The 14,457-nt window shown below is 50.9% G+C and overlaps 1 protein-coding gene across 1 annotated transcript in view; it reads right to left on the reverse strand.

The window, feature by feature from the left end:
- The window catches only part of LOC141201435 (uncharacterized), a 345,711-nt gene that overhangs the window by 22,216 nt on the left and 309,038 nt on the right, over window positions 1-14,457 (reverse strand). The window lies entirely within an intron of this gene.

Here is a 14,457-nt window from a genome sequence, read left to right on the forward strand (position 1 = left end):
ACCCAACAAAGGAGTATGTTAGGTAAGGCAACCGCCTCTGCATACTGCGTGGTGTAATCTATCACTGTCAATATATACCTTTTCCCTGACGGACTGGGTTTGACTAACGGCCCTATCAGATCGACCGCTACTCGGCTAAATGGCTCCTCCACAATTGGAAGGGGGTGTAATTTGGCCTTGCAGCGATCTCCCCTCTTGCCAATGCGCTGGCAACTGTCACAGGTCTGGCAATACTGACGAACATCATGGGATAACCCTGGCCAAAAGAAGTTTTGTGTCAGACGATGCCAGGTGCGGCTGACTCCGAGGTGCCCCGCCAAGGGTATGTCATGAGAGATTCGCAGCAACTCCTGCCTATACTTTTTGGGAACTACCAGCTGTCGTTGTACAGTGGGGCTCGTCCCTAAGTGAGTTTGCTCTGTAACCCTGTAGAGGAGTCCCTGATGCCATATAAACTGTTCACCTTCCAGTACCCCTCTCCCCTCCTGTGCCTTCCCGCGATACCCCTGCAATGAGGGATCCTCTAGTACCTCCCTCCTAAATTCTGCTGGGGTGTCCCATGAAATGTGTCTGGCTATGGGAATACGTGAAGGGCTGTAGTGTCTTACCTGGGCCTCCTCTGAGTGTGATTCCGCCTCCGCAGCTCGAGCTTGTCTCCGGGTAGTCACAGGATATGTCTCAGCCAGGGGGGCAACCGAGAAGGAAGACAACATGGGCCCCAAGTCATTTCCCAGCAGGACATCTGCAGGCAAATCCTTCATCATGCCGACCTCGACAAAGCCATCCCCGGCCCCCCAGTTCAGGTGAATCTTGGCCGTGGGCAGTCGATGTATGGCTCCCCCTGCTACACGGACCGCCACTGTTCGACCCGTCTTTTGGCCTTGGGCGAGATGCGACTTCACAAGGGTCAGAGTAGCTCCGGAATCTCTTAATCCCTGCAGCTGTTTCCCATTAATCCACACCGACTGTCAATGTTGTTGTCGATTATCCGCCTGGGCTGCCTGCACAGGGTCCACTTCATGCAGCACTCCCTCTTTCTCTTCCATCCCACAATTAGCCATAGCCACCGATGCCGGGTCGGCTTCGCCTTGGTAGCAGCGTACTCCGGCCCGGTTGAAGGTAGCCGTTTCCGGTTTTGGCCACTGGGTGCGCTGGGTCTGGTTGGGATAGTGTCTCTGCAGGTGACCCAGCTGATGGCAGGTGTGGCATCGCACCCCAGGAGGACTCTGGTAGGCCGGGGTATTGGTGGGTCCCCCGCCAAGCTTCTGTGGTTTAGGGGCCTCCAGACCCATGGGAGGGCCCCTTGAGACAGTTTTGGACCCTGACAATTGGGCCCTCCTGGCATCATAATGTTCATCGGTCAGCCGTGCAGCCTCCTCAAGAGTCGTCGGTCCCAAAGCCATTCTTGCGTCTCGGGAGTTAACCCAGTAAAGAATCGTTCTAACGCGATGAGCTGTTGGACGTCCTCCTTCATGTCTGCTTTGCTACCTTGTACCCACTGTAGCAGTGACCACCATAGTTTACAGGCCCATTCAGCGTGGGTATCCGTTTCCCGTTTTGTGGTTTTGCGGAACTTTTGACGGTATGCCTCTGGTGTTAGTGCATACCGGGCCAAGATCACTTCTTTGACTCGCTTATAGTCCATACAGTCCTTATCCGATACAGTGCGATAGGCATCCGCTGCCCGGCCTGTCAGCTTGCTGGCCAGAATCTGGACCCAATCCTCCGGCGCCACTTTATGAAGGGTACACTGCCGCTCAAAGTCCTGCAGAAAGCCATCAATGTCTTCCTCTGCCTCCCCCAACTGTCGGAAGGCATTGTATTGGATCTTTTTGTGGCTTACCCCTGCTGGAACCAGGGAGGAAGCCAGGGCTCCCCCTGCTCGCTGTATCTCCTCTCTCCGTTCCGCCATCTCCATCTTGGCTAGCTCTATCTTGGTCCTCTCTGGCATCTCCATCCTGGCTAGCTCCATCCGCTCTGCCCTCTCCATCTTTTCATCCAGATCAGTACGCACATCAGCCATCACCTTATCTATGATCTGTACTGCCGGGTTGGGAGCATAAAGTGCCAGTCTGCTCTTTACCTCCCTCTGGAATTCAGTCTCTTCCACGTTCCCGTTGGAGGTTGTTGCGTTGTCGAGCTCCATAATGGCTGCTATCAAATCCGCTTTTGTTTTGTTGCTGGCGGTTAACCCTCGAGCTTCCACAAGGTCCTTCAACGTATTCCTCTTTAGCTTCCGGTAGATGTCTTCCATTCAGTCCTTGGTTCCTGAAGAAGATGGACCGAATCCCACCGCTGCCACCAGTGTGACGGGAGCTAGTTACCCCATCCGCAGATGTCCAATCTTCTTCTGCAGGCCCCTGATATGGAAAGGCTTTTCTTACACTGGGATATATAAAATATGACTATCGCACAGTGTCTCCAAGATGAACTAAACTTTTATTCTCACAGGCAGGTTTTATAGAGAATCACACAAGCTATTTTTAGCACCCATTGTTCTCACTAGATAATACCCACAGTAGGCTCCCAGACAGCAGTTAGGCAACAACCCATTAATCAGCACATTGTCTGTTTGCCCCTGCTAAGTGAGCACAGGAAGGTGGGGGCCAGGAGTGCTTCGGTCACATCACAGAATGTCCAACAATATGCGATCCACAATATTCACCCCACTTTATAACATTATGTCCCATTAGCTGCATAGGCGCTACGACAACCCTCATGTGGCAAAATCTTGGAGTACGGGGTTGATCCGTCACACTACCGTATCTGCTTGTTAAAGTACGCCGCCTGTGTGCCCATTTTAGAAAGTCACCTACAGCTTCCGCCACCCTTGCCGTGTTTCAGCAGCATTTGCAGCTTCCGGCTCACAGACTGGTGTGTGATGCCCCACGCGTTGGAAATCTATGCAGCAGATGTTGGGTCAGATTTGTGAGCAGAAGAGGGCAGTTGTTGAGTACCAGCATCAACAAGGCCGTCGGTATTCAGTTCAGACTCAACACATAAGACCTCAGGAGTGGACATGGATATCAGACATATGTACCATCCTCCAAAACTTTGAGAACTCCACCAAGATGGTGAGCGGCAATGTCACCATAATTAGCATCACCATCCGCTTCTCTGTCTTCTGAAACGCCCTTTGCTGACAATCAAAGAGGATGCATTGCAGGCGGAGCACGATAAGATGGAGCAAGGAACCATACAGTGTGATTACACACAACCCAGCCTCATCTCATCCCAACGTGGATTGGGTGACAAAGAGGAGGAGGAGGAGGAAGAACAGGAGCTAGTTTCATGCGCTATAGACGGTACTACCTGCACAACTGTAATACTGTCTGTTCAGCGTGGATGGCCAGAGGACAGACAGGAGGAGGAGGAAGAGAGCATGGTCAGTCATCCTTTTGGTGAGGACACGGTCTTGCCTGTTAGCAGTCTGGCACGCATGGCTAATTTTATGTTACGCTGCCTTTCTCATAACCCTCGCGTTCTCAAAATTTTGGGTGACAGTCATTACTGGTTGGTGACACTTCTAGACCCACACTACAAGGAGAACTTTATATCTCTTTTTCCTGAGGCGGACAGGTCTACAAAAAATGGGGCTGTACTAGAAGGCCCTTGTTGCGGAACTATTAAAAAATTCCCATCTGAAAACGCCGGCGGCAGAGGTCACAGTTCGTTGGACAACGAAGGACAACAGGTGAGAGAGACACAACTTCAATCCAGCAGAGGCAAGGGAACACTGTCAAAGTTCTGGGAGAATTTTCTCAGCCCCTCGCATCGCACAGGCCCTGAGGTGCAGGGTACTCTCATAAGGAGTGCAAAGTTTGGGAAGATGCTGAGGGAGTACTTTACCGACCGTACCAACGTCCTCCGTGATTCCTCTGTGCCTTATAATTATTGGATATCCAAGCTGGATACGTGGAATGAACTGACTCTCTATGCCTTCAAGGTCCTGGCCTGCCCTGCCGCCAGCGTTTTATCAGAGCGTGTTTTTAGTGCTGCTGGTGGAATTATAACTGATAAGCGCATCTGCCTGTCAACTGAAAATGCTGACAGGATGACTCATAAAATTGAACAAGGGCTGGATTGGGCCAGACTTCTCAACACCACCGAATGATAGCAGCGTAACATAAACTCAAATCCAGTGTCTCTTTTTGGGAGGTGTATTCCCATGCACCTTCTCACACCCACACATGGGTATACGCTTCCTGATTTTGGCTATTTGCTCTTGTCCTCCTCCTTCTCCTCATCCTCTACCACCATATCACCAGGGTGACCGTGGTCCGTGATGCAACACCCACATAATTTTTTAAAGGGTGTTTATGATGCCCGTAAAAAAAATTTTTTATACAGTATGTTCATGTATACCCCCAGGGGTAAATGTTTGTCAGCCCATACATTTAGTGCATGGGCATTACAAGTAAGGAGGCCTGCTCCTTTCTAATGGGAACATTTTTTTATGAGGCCCTCCTCCACATCTCTTCCAAGGGGCATTGGAGTGCCTCCAAATTTTTGGCAACCTTTGCATTCACTGCATAGGCAAACACAATGGGAGACCTACTTCCTAATAATGGGAACATTGTTTTCAGGAGGCCCTCCTCTAAGTCTCTTCAAAAAGGGTATTGGGGTGCATCCAAATTTTGGGCAGCCCTGCCACTAACTGCATACGCAGCAACACTATAGGAGACCCAGTCTTCAGTAATGGGAACAATAAAACATAGCCGGCTGATGGCTCTCTAAGAATAGTGAGGGCCGATTGCTGGTCCTTTAAGAATAATAAAGGGCACCTGATGGCCCTATAAAAATAGGCTTTGTGACTTTCAGAGTCCCTCCATCATAAATGAAACACGATGTGTCTGATGATATCTCACACACCACATGGCCAGATAAGGTTGTAAAATGTTAAAATGACATTACCTGGTGAATGCATTTGTCACGGTTGAAAGCAATGCAAAAGTGCAAAAACGCATCAAAAAAGCTAAGTGTGAACATAGTCCAAGGTGTGGAGGAGTATTTTTGTTTTTGGTTATTTATTTTGCTTTATATACAAGTCATTACCCTGGAAAGGATGTTCCTTAAAATATTTACCAGGAAAATCCATTTTGGTTTTGTTTTTGTATGTTTTATTGTGAGTCTGTAAAAGTGGCGTTATACCTCTGACAATGTTGTTGACAGCAGTGACCTGGGAGTCAGAAATGCTTCCAGGGGTCTTCCCCATGCTGTTCCCATGTCATTTGAGCACTGTTCCCATCGAAACTCTGCAGACTGCCGGGGGGATCAGTCTTAAAAATGCTCGAGTTTCCCATAGACTTACATTGGGCTCGTTGCTCGGGTTGAGCACCCGAGTATTCCAATGTGCTCAACCCGAGCATCGAGCATTTTAGTGCTCGTCCATCATTACTCTGTATCTGTGTGAATAAAGTCCTCTGTATCTGTGTGAATAAAGTCCTCTGTAGCTGTGTGAATAAAGTCCTCTGTATCTGTGTGAATAAAGTCCTCTGTATCTGTGTGAATAACCTCCTCTGTATCTGTGTGAATAAAATCCTCTGTATCTGTGTGAATAACCTCCTCTGTATATGTGTGAATAAAGTCCTCTGTATCTGTGTGAATACAGTCAAGGCCCCGTCACACTCAGTGATGCTACAGTGATTCCGACAACGATACATAGTTACATAGTTACATACAAGCGTCCATCCAGTTCAGCCTATTTCTTGTGCACTGCAGCTATTCCGCAGCGTTGATCCAGGGGAAGGCAAAAAAATCCCATGCGGTATAGGCCAATTTACATCATTGAGGAAAAATTCACTTCCCGACTCCAATCTGGCAGTCAGATTAAATCCCTGGATTAATTAACTATCACTAAGCATAAGATGTAATTTTATTGTTCTCAAGAAAGGCGTCCAGGCCTCTCTTGAACTCATTAAGTGAGTTGGACATCACCACTTCCTCTCCCAGAGGATACGACCTGTCAGGGATCGTTGCTGCGTTGCTATGTGGTCGTTGGTGAGATGTCAAACAGTCAGATGTTCCCAACGACGCAGCAACGATGCGGCGACCCGTAACGACCTGTATAACGATGCAGGCCTATGTGTCTCTGTGTCTGAGTCGTCAACAAGGTCGTTGGTAAGGTGTCAAACACAACGATGCATGCTACCCAGCGGGGCCTCAACAATCAAAGAAATGTCCAGACCATTCTGACACGACCAGCGATCTCACAGCAGGGACCTGGTCGCTGCTAAGTGTCAAACATAGCGAGATCGCTGCTGAGGTTGCTGTTGCATCACAAAACTTGTGACTCAGCAGCGATCTCGCTAGCGATCTCGCTTAGTGTGATGGGGGCTTCAGACGTTGTCAGTACTTTCCCTGGAGCGCTGCTCCTGTTACTTGATCTCTTTATCAGTGTTTACCGGGTTGCGTGTACAAGTCCTTCATCCACAAAAACAGGATTGTGCTGCTCTTCCTCCTTCCATGTCACATTCTTCTAGAAGCAGATATGTCAGGTAAGGCCGGAGTCACACTACCGTATAACATATAAAACATCGCACAGCACTCGGCCCAGTGTTATTCTATAGGGCAGCTCAGATAACCGTTTATTTTTCTCAGGCGTATTCGGCGTTCATGCAAAATCGCAGCATGCTGTGATTGTACGCATATATTGTGAGAGACTCGCCAATGCAAGCCTACGGGTGTGAGAAAAAAAATTGGTCGCCACACGGACCATCCGTATGCCGTCCAATTTTTACGGATACATCACCATTCTGTAGCACAGAACACTGTAAATGGTCCTGTAAATGATTGGAGAAGAATAGTTGCAGAGAAGATAAACACGTTGCATATTGATGTCATACGGATACATGGGTGAGAAAATATCGCATCATCGCATTACACACGGATTACACACGGATTACCATACGGAGAACTCGTGCGACTCTCATCAGTGAGAATCGGAACGATTTTGTCTACGTGTAGTGTGACTCCGGCCTGAAGCTTCTGTTCTGCTCCTATAGTCTCAGAGATTAGCAAGAACACACCCTTCACAATAAGACTTTATACACACAAGACTTGTTTTATTGCGGAAATTTATACCTCGAACCGTGCTTTCATTTGAACTTTATGTCTATATCCATAAATAGATGTATATATATTTAGAGATAGTTGTATATTTGCATATATCTATGTGAGGACCCAGCATTTCTTATTAATTCTGCCAAATGCATTGTTAGTCAGTGGGCACAGGGACAGGAGCTATTGTCCCTGACTCTAGTTGTAGATGTAATTAGTTGTTGGAATCTTGAATGGCTGCTGTGTACAGATTATAGCGCCCCCTACAGCTTATTGTCCTGCTGTCCTTGTGGAAGAAAGGCACAGGCTAACTGACCCATTGATCATTGTTAGTTTCCTGTCTACCTATTGTATTAGTGCATTCAAGGTTGTTCTCATGCAAATATTGAAGGACAAACTATGAACACTTGGACAATGAGAGACCACCTTCTCCCAATCCAGTGGGAAAATACCTGAATACGAGGTGTGACCTAGAAAAGTAGGATCTGCCTCTTTTTCCACACACTCTACAGCAAGCCACCGACCAGCTGGAGGAACACAGATCTGCTCCACTGACCATCACTGACCCCTCAAAGACGCTGGAGAATCCAGGTTGGAACAATCAGGTCACCTGGCCACATACCTCACTGCACTCACTCAGTTTCCTAAGCTTGCCGCTACCTCCTCTCTGGTTGCCAGCCAGAAGTTGGGGTAGTCGGCTCTGGATGCCCCAAAGTCACAGCTGCTCAGAGCCAGCGGAAAGGTGAGACTATGTCATGTGCACCATCTTATGTACTTGCTGGGGTTGTACTGTATGTGACCGGCTGGTGTTGGTGCAATAAGTTATTGGCGCACTGTGTTACCCTCACCCTGTCTGGTCTGAGTAGTGTCTACGGGAAAGGAGAGCGGGCGTTCAGTGGGGTGAGCCGTGGTCCATATGGTTTTCTAAAGATGAGACCACCCACTGACCCTCATGTCTCCACACTATCTATTTATTTCAAAATGTTTATGAATTTCTCTATAAAATGCTATATGACAATGATTATATAATGTACATTGTGGACCATTCAGCCTCAGATGCAGAGTGTGAACATTGCCAAAAATCTTTCTTCTACATTTAACTGAAATAAATGATACAATTCATCAGAAATATTAACCATTTAGACGCTTTTCCAAAGTTCCGGATAAATATTAACAAAATATAAATGTTCATTGATAAGCCGTGAATTCAGCGGGTCGTTCCTGAGGGAATTTACATCCCATGTAGGAATTCAGGGGATCTGGGAAGGGATTTCGCACCATATGAACAACACCGGATGGAATGGGCCCAGATAACCCGGCACCCAGGCTGGAAAAGATCCATACGCTGGTTTTCTTCGATGCCTATATGAAAGAAATAAAAACAAATATTTTCTAACATTTTTCTTTTTTTTTTATAAATATTTGATATTAACCCCTTTACCACCTTGGGTTTCTCCATTTTTGCATTTTAGTTTCTCACTCCCATTTTTCCCAGAGCCATAACGTTTTTTATTTTTCCATCTATATGGCCGTGTGAGGGCTTGTTTTTTGCAGGACAAGTTTTACTATTGAACGACACCATTGGTTTTACCATATTGTGTACTGGAAAACGGGAAAAAAAATTCAGTGCGGTGAAATTGCAAAAAAAAAGTGCAATTTCCCAATTTATTTTTCTTTACCATGTTCACTGACCTGCCATCATTATTCTCCAGGTCATTACGAGTTGTTAGACACCAAACATGTAGAGGTTCTTTCTTATTTAAGTGGTGAAAAAAAATCCGAAGTTTGTTAAAAAAAAAAAAAAAAAAGTTGACATTTTCCAAGACCTGTAGCATCTCCATTTTTCGCTATCTGGGGCCGGGTGAGGGCTTATTTTTTGCACATTGAGCTGACGTTTTATTGATACCATTTTGGGGTAGATACGATGTTTTGATCGCTCGTTATTGCATTTTATTGCACTGTTGTGGAGACCAAAAAAACATACTTCTGGCGTTTTGATTTTTTTCTCGTTACACTGTTTACTGATCTGATAAATTATTTCTATATATTGATAGATCGGGCGATTCTGAACGCGGCGATACCAAATATGTGTATGCGTGATTTTTTTAGTTATCGTTTTATTTTGAATGGGGCGAAAGGGGGGTGATTTAAACTTTTATATTTTTTTATATTTTTAAAAACATTTTTTTTTTACTTTTCACTTCCTTCAATAGTCTCCATAGGAAATTAGAAGCTGCGACCATCAGATCACCTGTGTGTAGCAGAAATGCTCACTGGCTATGAGCCACGACCGCTGGGCAAGGCCGGCGTCAGCACCCGGGCAAGTGCCGGGGCCCTGGACAGCAGGGGGGCCCACTTATCTTGATTGGCTGCTATGTGAGCGCTGGTGCTGTCTGCTGCGTCCTGGGTTACCGCCGGCCGGCAGATCCTCTTCTGGACAGCGGGGTGCCCGCACTCACCTTGGTTGCTATGTGAGCACTCCCGCCGCGTCCTGGGTTACCGCCAGCCAGCAGAGCCACAGATGCATCTTTAGCCTCCTGGTGCCGCAGAGCGCGTGCGCGGACAGCGCACACATCCAGTCAGATGATGGCACCATCTATGTTCACCTGTCTACAGTGCATGCGCTGCCTTCAGCCTGGGTCCCTCCTCCGAGCTCGAGCTCCTCAGTATTCAAGCGCCGGCCACAGCCAGCAAACATGGACGGCCGGTAACTTTATCTGACTGACAGACACTGCATTTCTTATGTAATGTCTTTCTATATATAGATACAGTGACAATCACATGCATCATCATGTACAGTATCTATATATATAGAAAGACATAGATATATTATATATAGTCAGCACAGCACTGTCTGCAGCATCTTACAGGAAATCCTGGCCTGACCTGTCTGTCTGTGTGGAATGGCAGAGTAGGAAGTGGCAGGCAGGGGCAGGGATGATGGTGACAGTCTTCTCCGCTGTATGAGGGCTATACTGTAATGGTATGTGACCCTTTCTCCTGGCACTGTCTGACCACCTTGTGCCCATCTCTCCACTATGTGGGGTCACTGGGTGAGTTACTGCCATGGCTCCTGTCAGGACTATGTGGGGCTCATTATAGTGTATGGAGGACAATGTGGGGCCCATTATTCTGTATGGAGGACTACGTGGGGCCCATTATAGTGTATGGAGGACAATGTGGGGCCCATTATACTGTATGGAGGACTATGTGGGGTCCGTTATACTGTATGGAGGACTATGTGGGGCCCATTATTCTGTATGGAGGACTACGTGGGGCCCATTATTCTGTATGGAGGACTACGTGGGGCCCATTATAGTGTATGGAGGACAATGTGGGGCCCATTATAGTGTATGGAGGACTATGTGGGGTCCGTTATACTGTATGGAGGACTATGTGGGGCCCATTATACTGTATGGATGACTATGTGGGGCCCATTATACTGTATGGAGTACTATGTGGGGCCCATTATACTGTATGGAGGACTATGTGGGGCCCATTATACTGTATGGAGGACTATGTAGGGCCCATTATACTATATGGAGGACTATGTGGGGCCTATTATACTGTATGGAGGACTATGTGGGGCCTTTATACTGTATGGAGGACTATGTGGGGCCATTATACTGTATGGAGGACTATGTGGGGCCGTAATACTGTATGGAGGACTTAGTGGTGCCCGTAATACTGTATGGTGGACTATAGTTCCCATTCTGCATTGTGTGCTCCGTGGATTCGCCGGTTTCTGAGCTATTGTAGAATTTAGATATCACTCATGTAATGTAAGAAGTGGAATCTTTGGCATTGATATACATATATATATATATATTATATATATATATATATATATATATATATATATATATATTTGTCTGCGGTATCTGTGCATCATGAATCATGGTATTTGTTAAAGGGGCCCACTGAGACTCTCTTTCGCCTGGGGCCCACGAAATCCTGGAGCCGGCCCTGCCGCTGGGCTCATAGCAATCTGGCAATGACAACTGCAGGGGTCTCCTGGAAACCCCGGGTTGTCATACCAACCCATCAGAGATCCGCGGTCATGTGATATGGGCGCTGATGGGCAGGACTTATGATGTCCTTAAAGAGATTGACAGCGGCATTTAACATGTTAACAGTCGCAGGAGGATCGCGATTTTTCTCAGGAGTGGGAGCTTAAACCAGTTGAGAAACAATCAGAGAAAAGGTGTAATAGAAACAAGTCACCAATTCTGCATTTATCACCCACTCCTGAGAAAAAATACTGACCAAATATTGATAGTGGGGCCTTTTGTAGATAAAGCATCTTCAGCCTCGGCTCTTTACCTCCTACAGACAAAATGGTGGGAAAACGAAACACTTTTTATTAATCCGTTATATTTTATTACAGTTTTTATTACAGGGAAATTACAATAAAATGTCCCCAATCCCTTTTTCCCTTCTCCCTGATCCATAATGCTGGGGTAAGATTATCTCTACAGAGACCCCTGTACAGGAATATTAGGGCTCCAGCGACATCACATCTATTATACAGAGAATAGCGCTATCTCCATAGCTCTGTACACAAGGACATAGAGATCAGACAAGGTCCTCATATTCAGGCAGCTTCTATTTTACTCCAACCCTCTTTATAAGAACAAGATCAGAGTCTCATTATACCGAGCAGAGAAGCTTCAGGGACAAAGACCCCGTCTGGTCCTAACACGGCGGGGGCCCGGAGTATCCAGCCACGGGGCCCGGATTCTCTCATTTGTGGCCCCAGCGTTTCTTGTAGAATAAATCCCTTTCTCATCCAGTCCTGTAGTAATGACTTTGTTGTTTTGTAGGAGGGTTCGTCTGACTCCATCTTATGTTATCAATATCTGTGCGAGAAGCAAGAGACGTCCGAGCGCAGTTTTACCGAGTCTCTCCCACTGAACCTGGGGGGTATACAGCAGTATACAGCATACACACGGCTCTGTACACACACGGCTCCGCTCCGTACACACACGGCTCCGCACAAACGGCTTTGCTCCGTACGCCTCGTACACGCGCGGCTCCGCTCCGTATGCCTCGTACACACGCTGCTCCGCTCCGTACGCCTCGTACACACGCTGCTCCGCTCCGTACGCCTCGTACACACGCGGCTCCGCTCCGTACGCCTCGTACATGCGCGGCTCCGCTCCGCACGCCTCGTACACGCGCGGCTCCGCTCCGCACGCCTCGTACACGTGCAGCTCCGCTCCGCACGCCTCGTACACGCGCGGCTCCGCTCCGCACACCTCGTACACGCGCGGCTCCGCTCCGTACGCCTCGTACACGCGCGGCTCCACTCCGCACGACTCGTACACACGCGGCTCCGCTCCGCACGCCTTGTACACGTGCGGCTCCGCTCCGCACGCCTCGTACACGCGCGGCTCCGCTCCGTACACCTCATACACACGCGGCTCCGCTCCCTACGCCTCGTACACGCGCGGCTCCGCACGTCTCGTACACATGCGGCTCGGCTCCGTACGCCTCGTACACATGCGGCTCGGCTCCATACGCCTCGTACACGCGCGGCTCCGCTCGGTACGCCTCGTACACGCGCGGCTCCGCTCCGTACACCTCGTACACGCGCGGCTCCGCTCCGTACACCTCATACACGCGCGGCTCCGCTCCGTACACCTCGTACACGCGCGGCTCCGCTCCGAACACCTCGTACACACGCGGCTCCGCTCCGTACACCTCGTACATGCGCGGCTCCGCTCCGTATGCCTCGTACACACGCTGCTCCGCTCCGTACGCCTCGTACACACGCGGCTCCGCTCCGTACGCCTCGTACACACGCGGCTCTGCTCCGTACACACGCGGCTCCGCTCCGTACACCTCGTACACACGCGGCTCTGCTCCGTACACACGCGGCTCCGCTCCGTACGCCTCGTACACACACGGCTCCGCTCCGCACACCTCGTACACGCGCGGCTCCGCTCCGTACACCTCGTACACGCGCGGCTCCGCTCCGTACACCTCGTACACACGCGGCTCTGCTCCGTACACCTCGTACACGCGCGGCTCCGCTCCGTACGCCTCGTACACGCGCAGCTCCGCTCCGTACGCCTCGTACACTCGCTGCTCCGCTCCGTACGCCGCGTACACACGCGGCTCCGCTCCGTACGCCTCGTACACGCGCTGCTCCGCTCCGTACGCCTCGTACACGCGCGGCTCCGCTCCGTACGCCTCGTACACACGCGGCTCCGCTCCGTACGCCTCGTACACGCGCGGCTCCGCTCCGTACGCCTCGTACACGCGCTGCTCCGCTCCGTACGCCTCGTACACGCGCGGCTCCGCTCCGTACGCCTCGTACACGCGCGGCTCCGCTCCGTACGCCTCGTACACGCGCGGCTTCGCTCCGCACGACTCGTACACGCGCGGCTCCGCACGCCTCGTACACGTGCGGCTCCGCTCCGCACGCCTCGTACACGCGCGGCTCCGCTCCGCACGCCTCGTACACGCGCGGCTCCGCTCCGCACGCCTCGTACACGCGCGGCTCCGCTCCGCACGCCTCATACACGCGCGGCTCCGCTCCGTACGCCTCGTACACGCGCAGCTCCGCTCCGTACGCCTCGTACACTCGCTGCTCCGCTCCGTACGCCGCGTACACGCGCGGCTCCGCTCCGTACGCCTCGTACACGCGCTGCTCCGCTCCGTACGCCTCGTACACGCGCGGCTCCTCTCCGTACACCTCGTACACACGCGGCTCCGCTCCGTACGCCTCTGCTCCGTACGCCTCGTACACGCGCTGCTCCGCTCCGTACGCCTCGTACACGCGCGGCTCCGCTCCGTACGCCTCGTACACGCGCTGCTCCGCTCCGTACGCCTCGTACACGCGCGGCTCCGCTCCGCACGCCTCGTACACGCGCGGCTCCGCTCCGCACGCCTCGTACACGCGCGGCTCCGCTCCGCACGCCTCGTACACGCGCGGCTCCGCACGCCTTGTACACGCGCGGTTCCGCTCCGCACGCCTCGTACACGCGCGGCTGCGCTCCGCACGTCTCGCACACGTGCGGCTGCGCTCCGTACGCCTCGCACACGCGCGGCTCCGCTCCGTACGCCTCGCACACGCGCGGCTCCGCTCCGTACGCCTCGTACACGCGCGGCTCCGCTCCGTACGCCTCGTACACGCGCGGCTCCGCTCCGTATGCCTCGTACACGCGCTGCTCCGCTCCGTACGCCTCGTACACGCGCGGCTCCGCTCCGTACGCCTCGTACACGCGCGGCTCCGCTCCGTACGCCTCGTACACGCGCGGCTCCGCTCCGTACGCCTCGTACACACGCGGCTCTGCTCCGTACACACGCGGCTCCGCTCCGTACACCTCGTACACACGCGGCTCTGCTCCGTACACACGCGGCTCCGCTCCGTACGCCTCGTACACACACGGC

This window comes from Phyllobates terribilis, unplaced genomic scaffold, assembly GCF_046119375.1.
Source record: "Phyllobates terribilis strain yellow unplaced genomic scaffold, ASM4611937v1 Scaffold_115__1_contigs__length_5345438, whole genome shotgun sequence".
NCBI lineage: Eukaryota > Metazoa > Chordata > Amphibia > Anura > Dendrobatidae > Phyllobates > Phyllobates terribilis.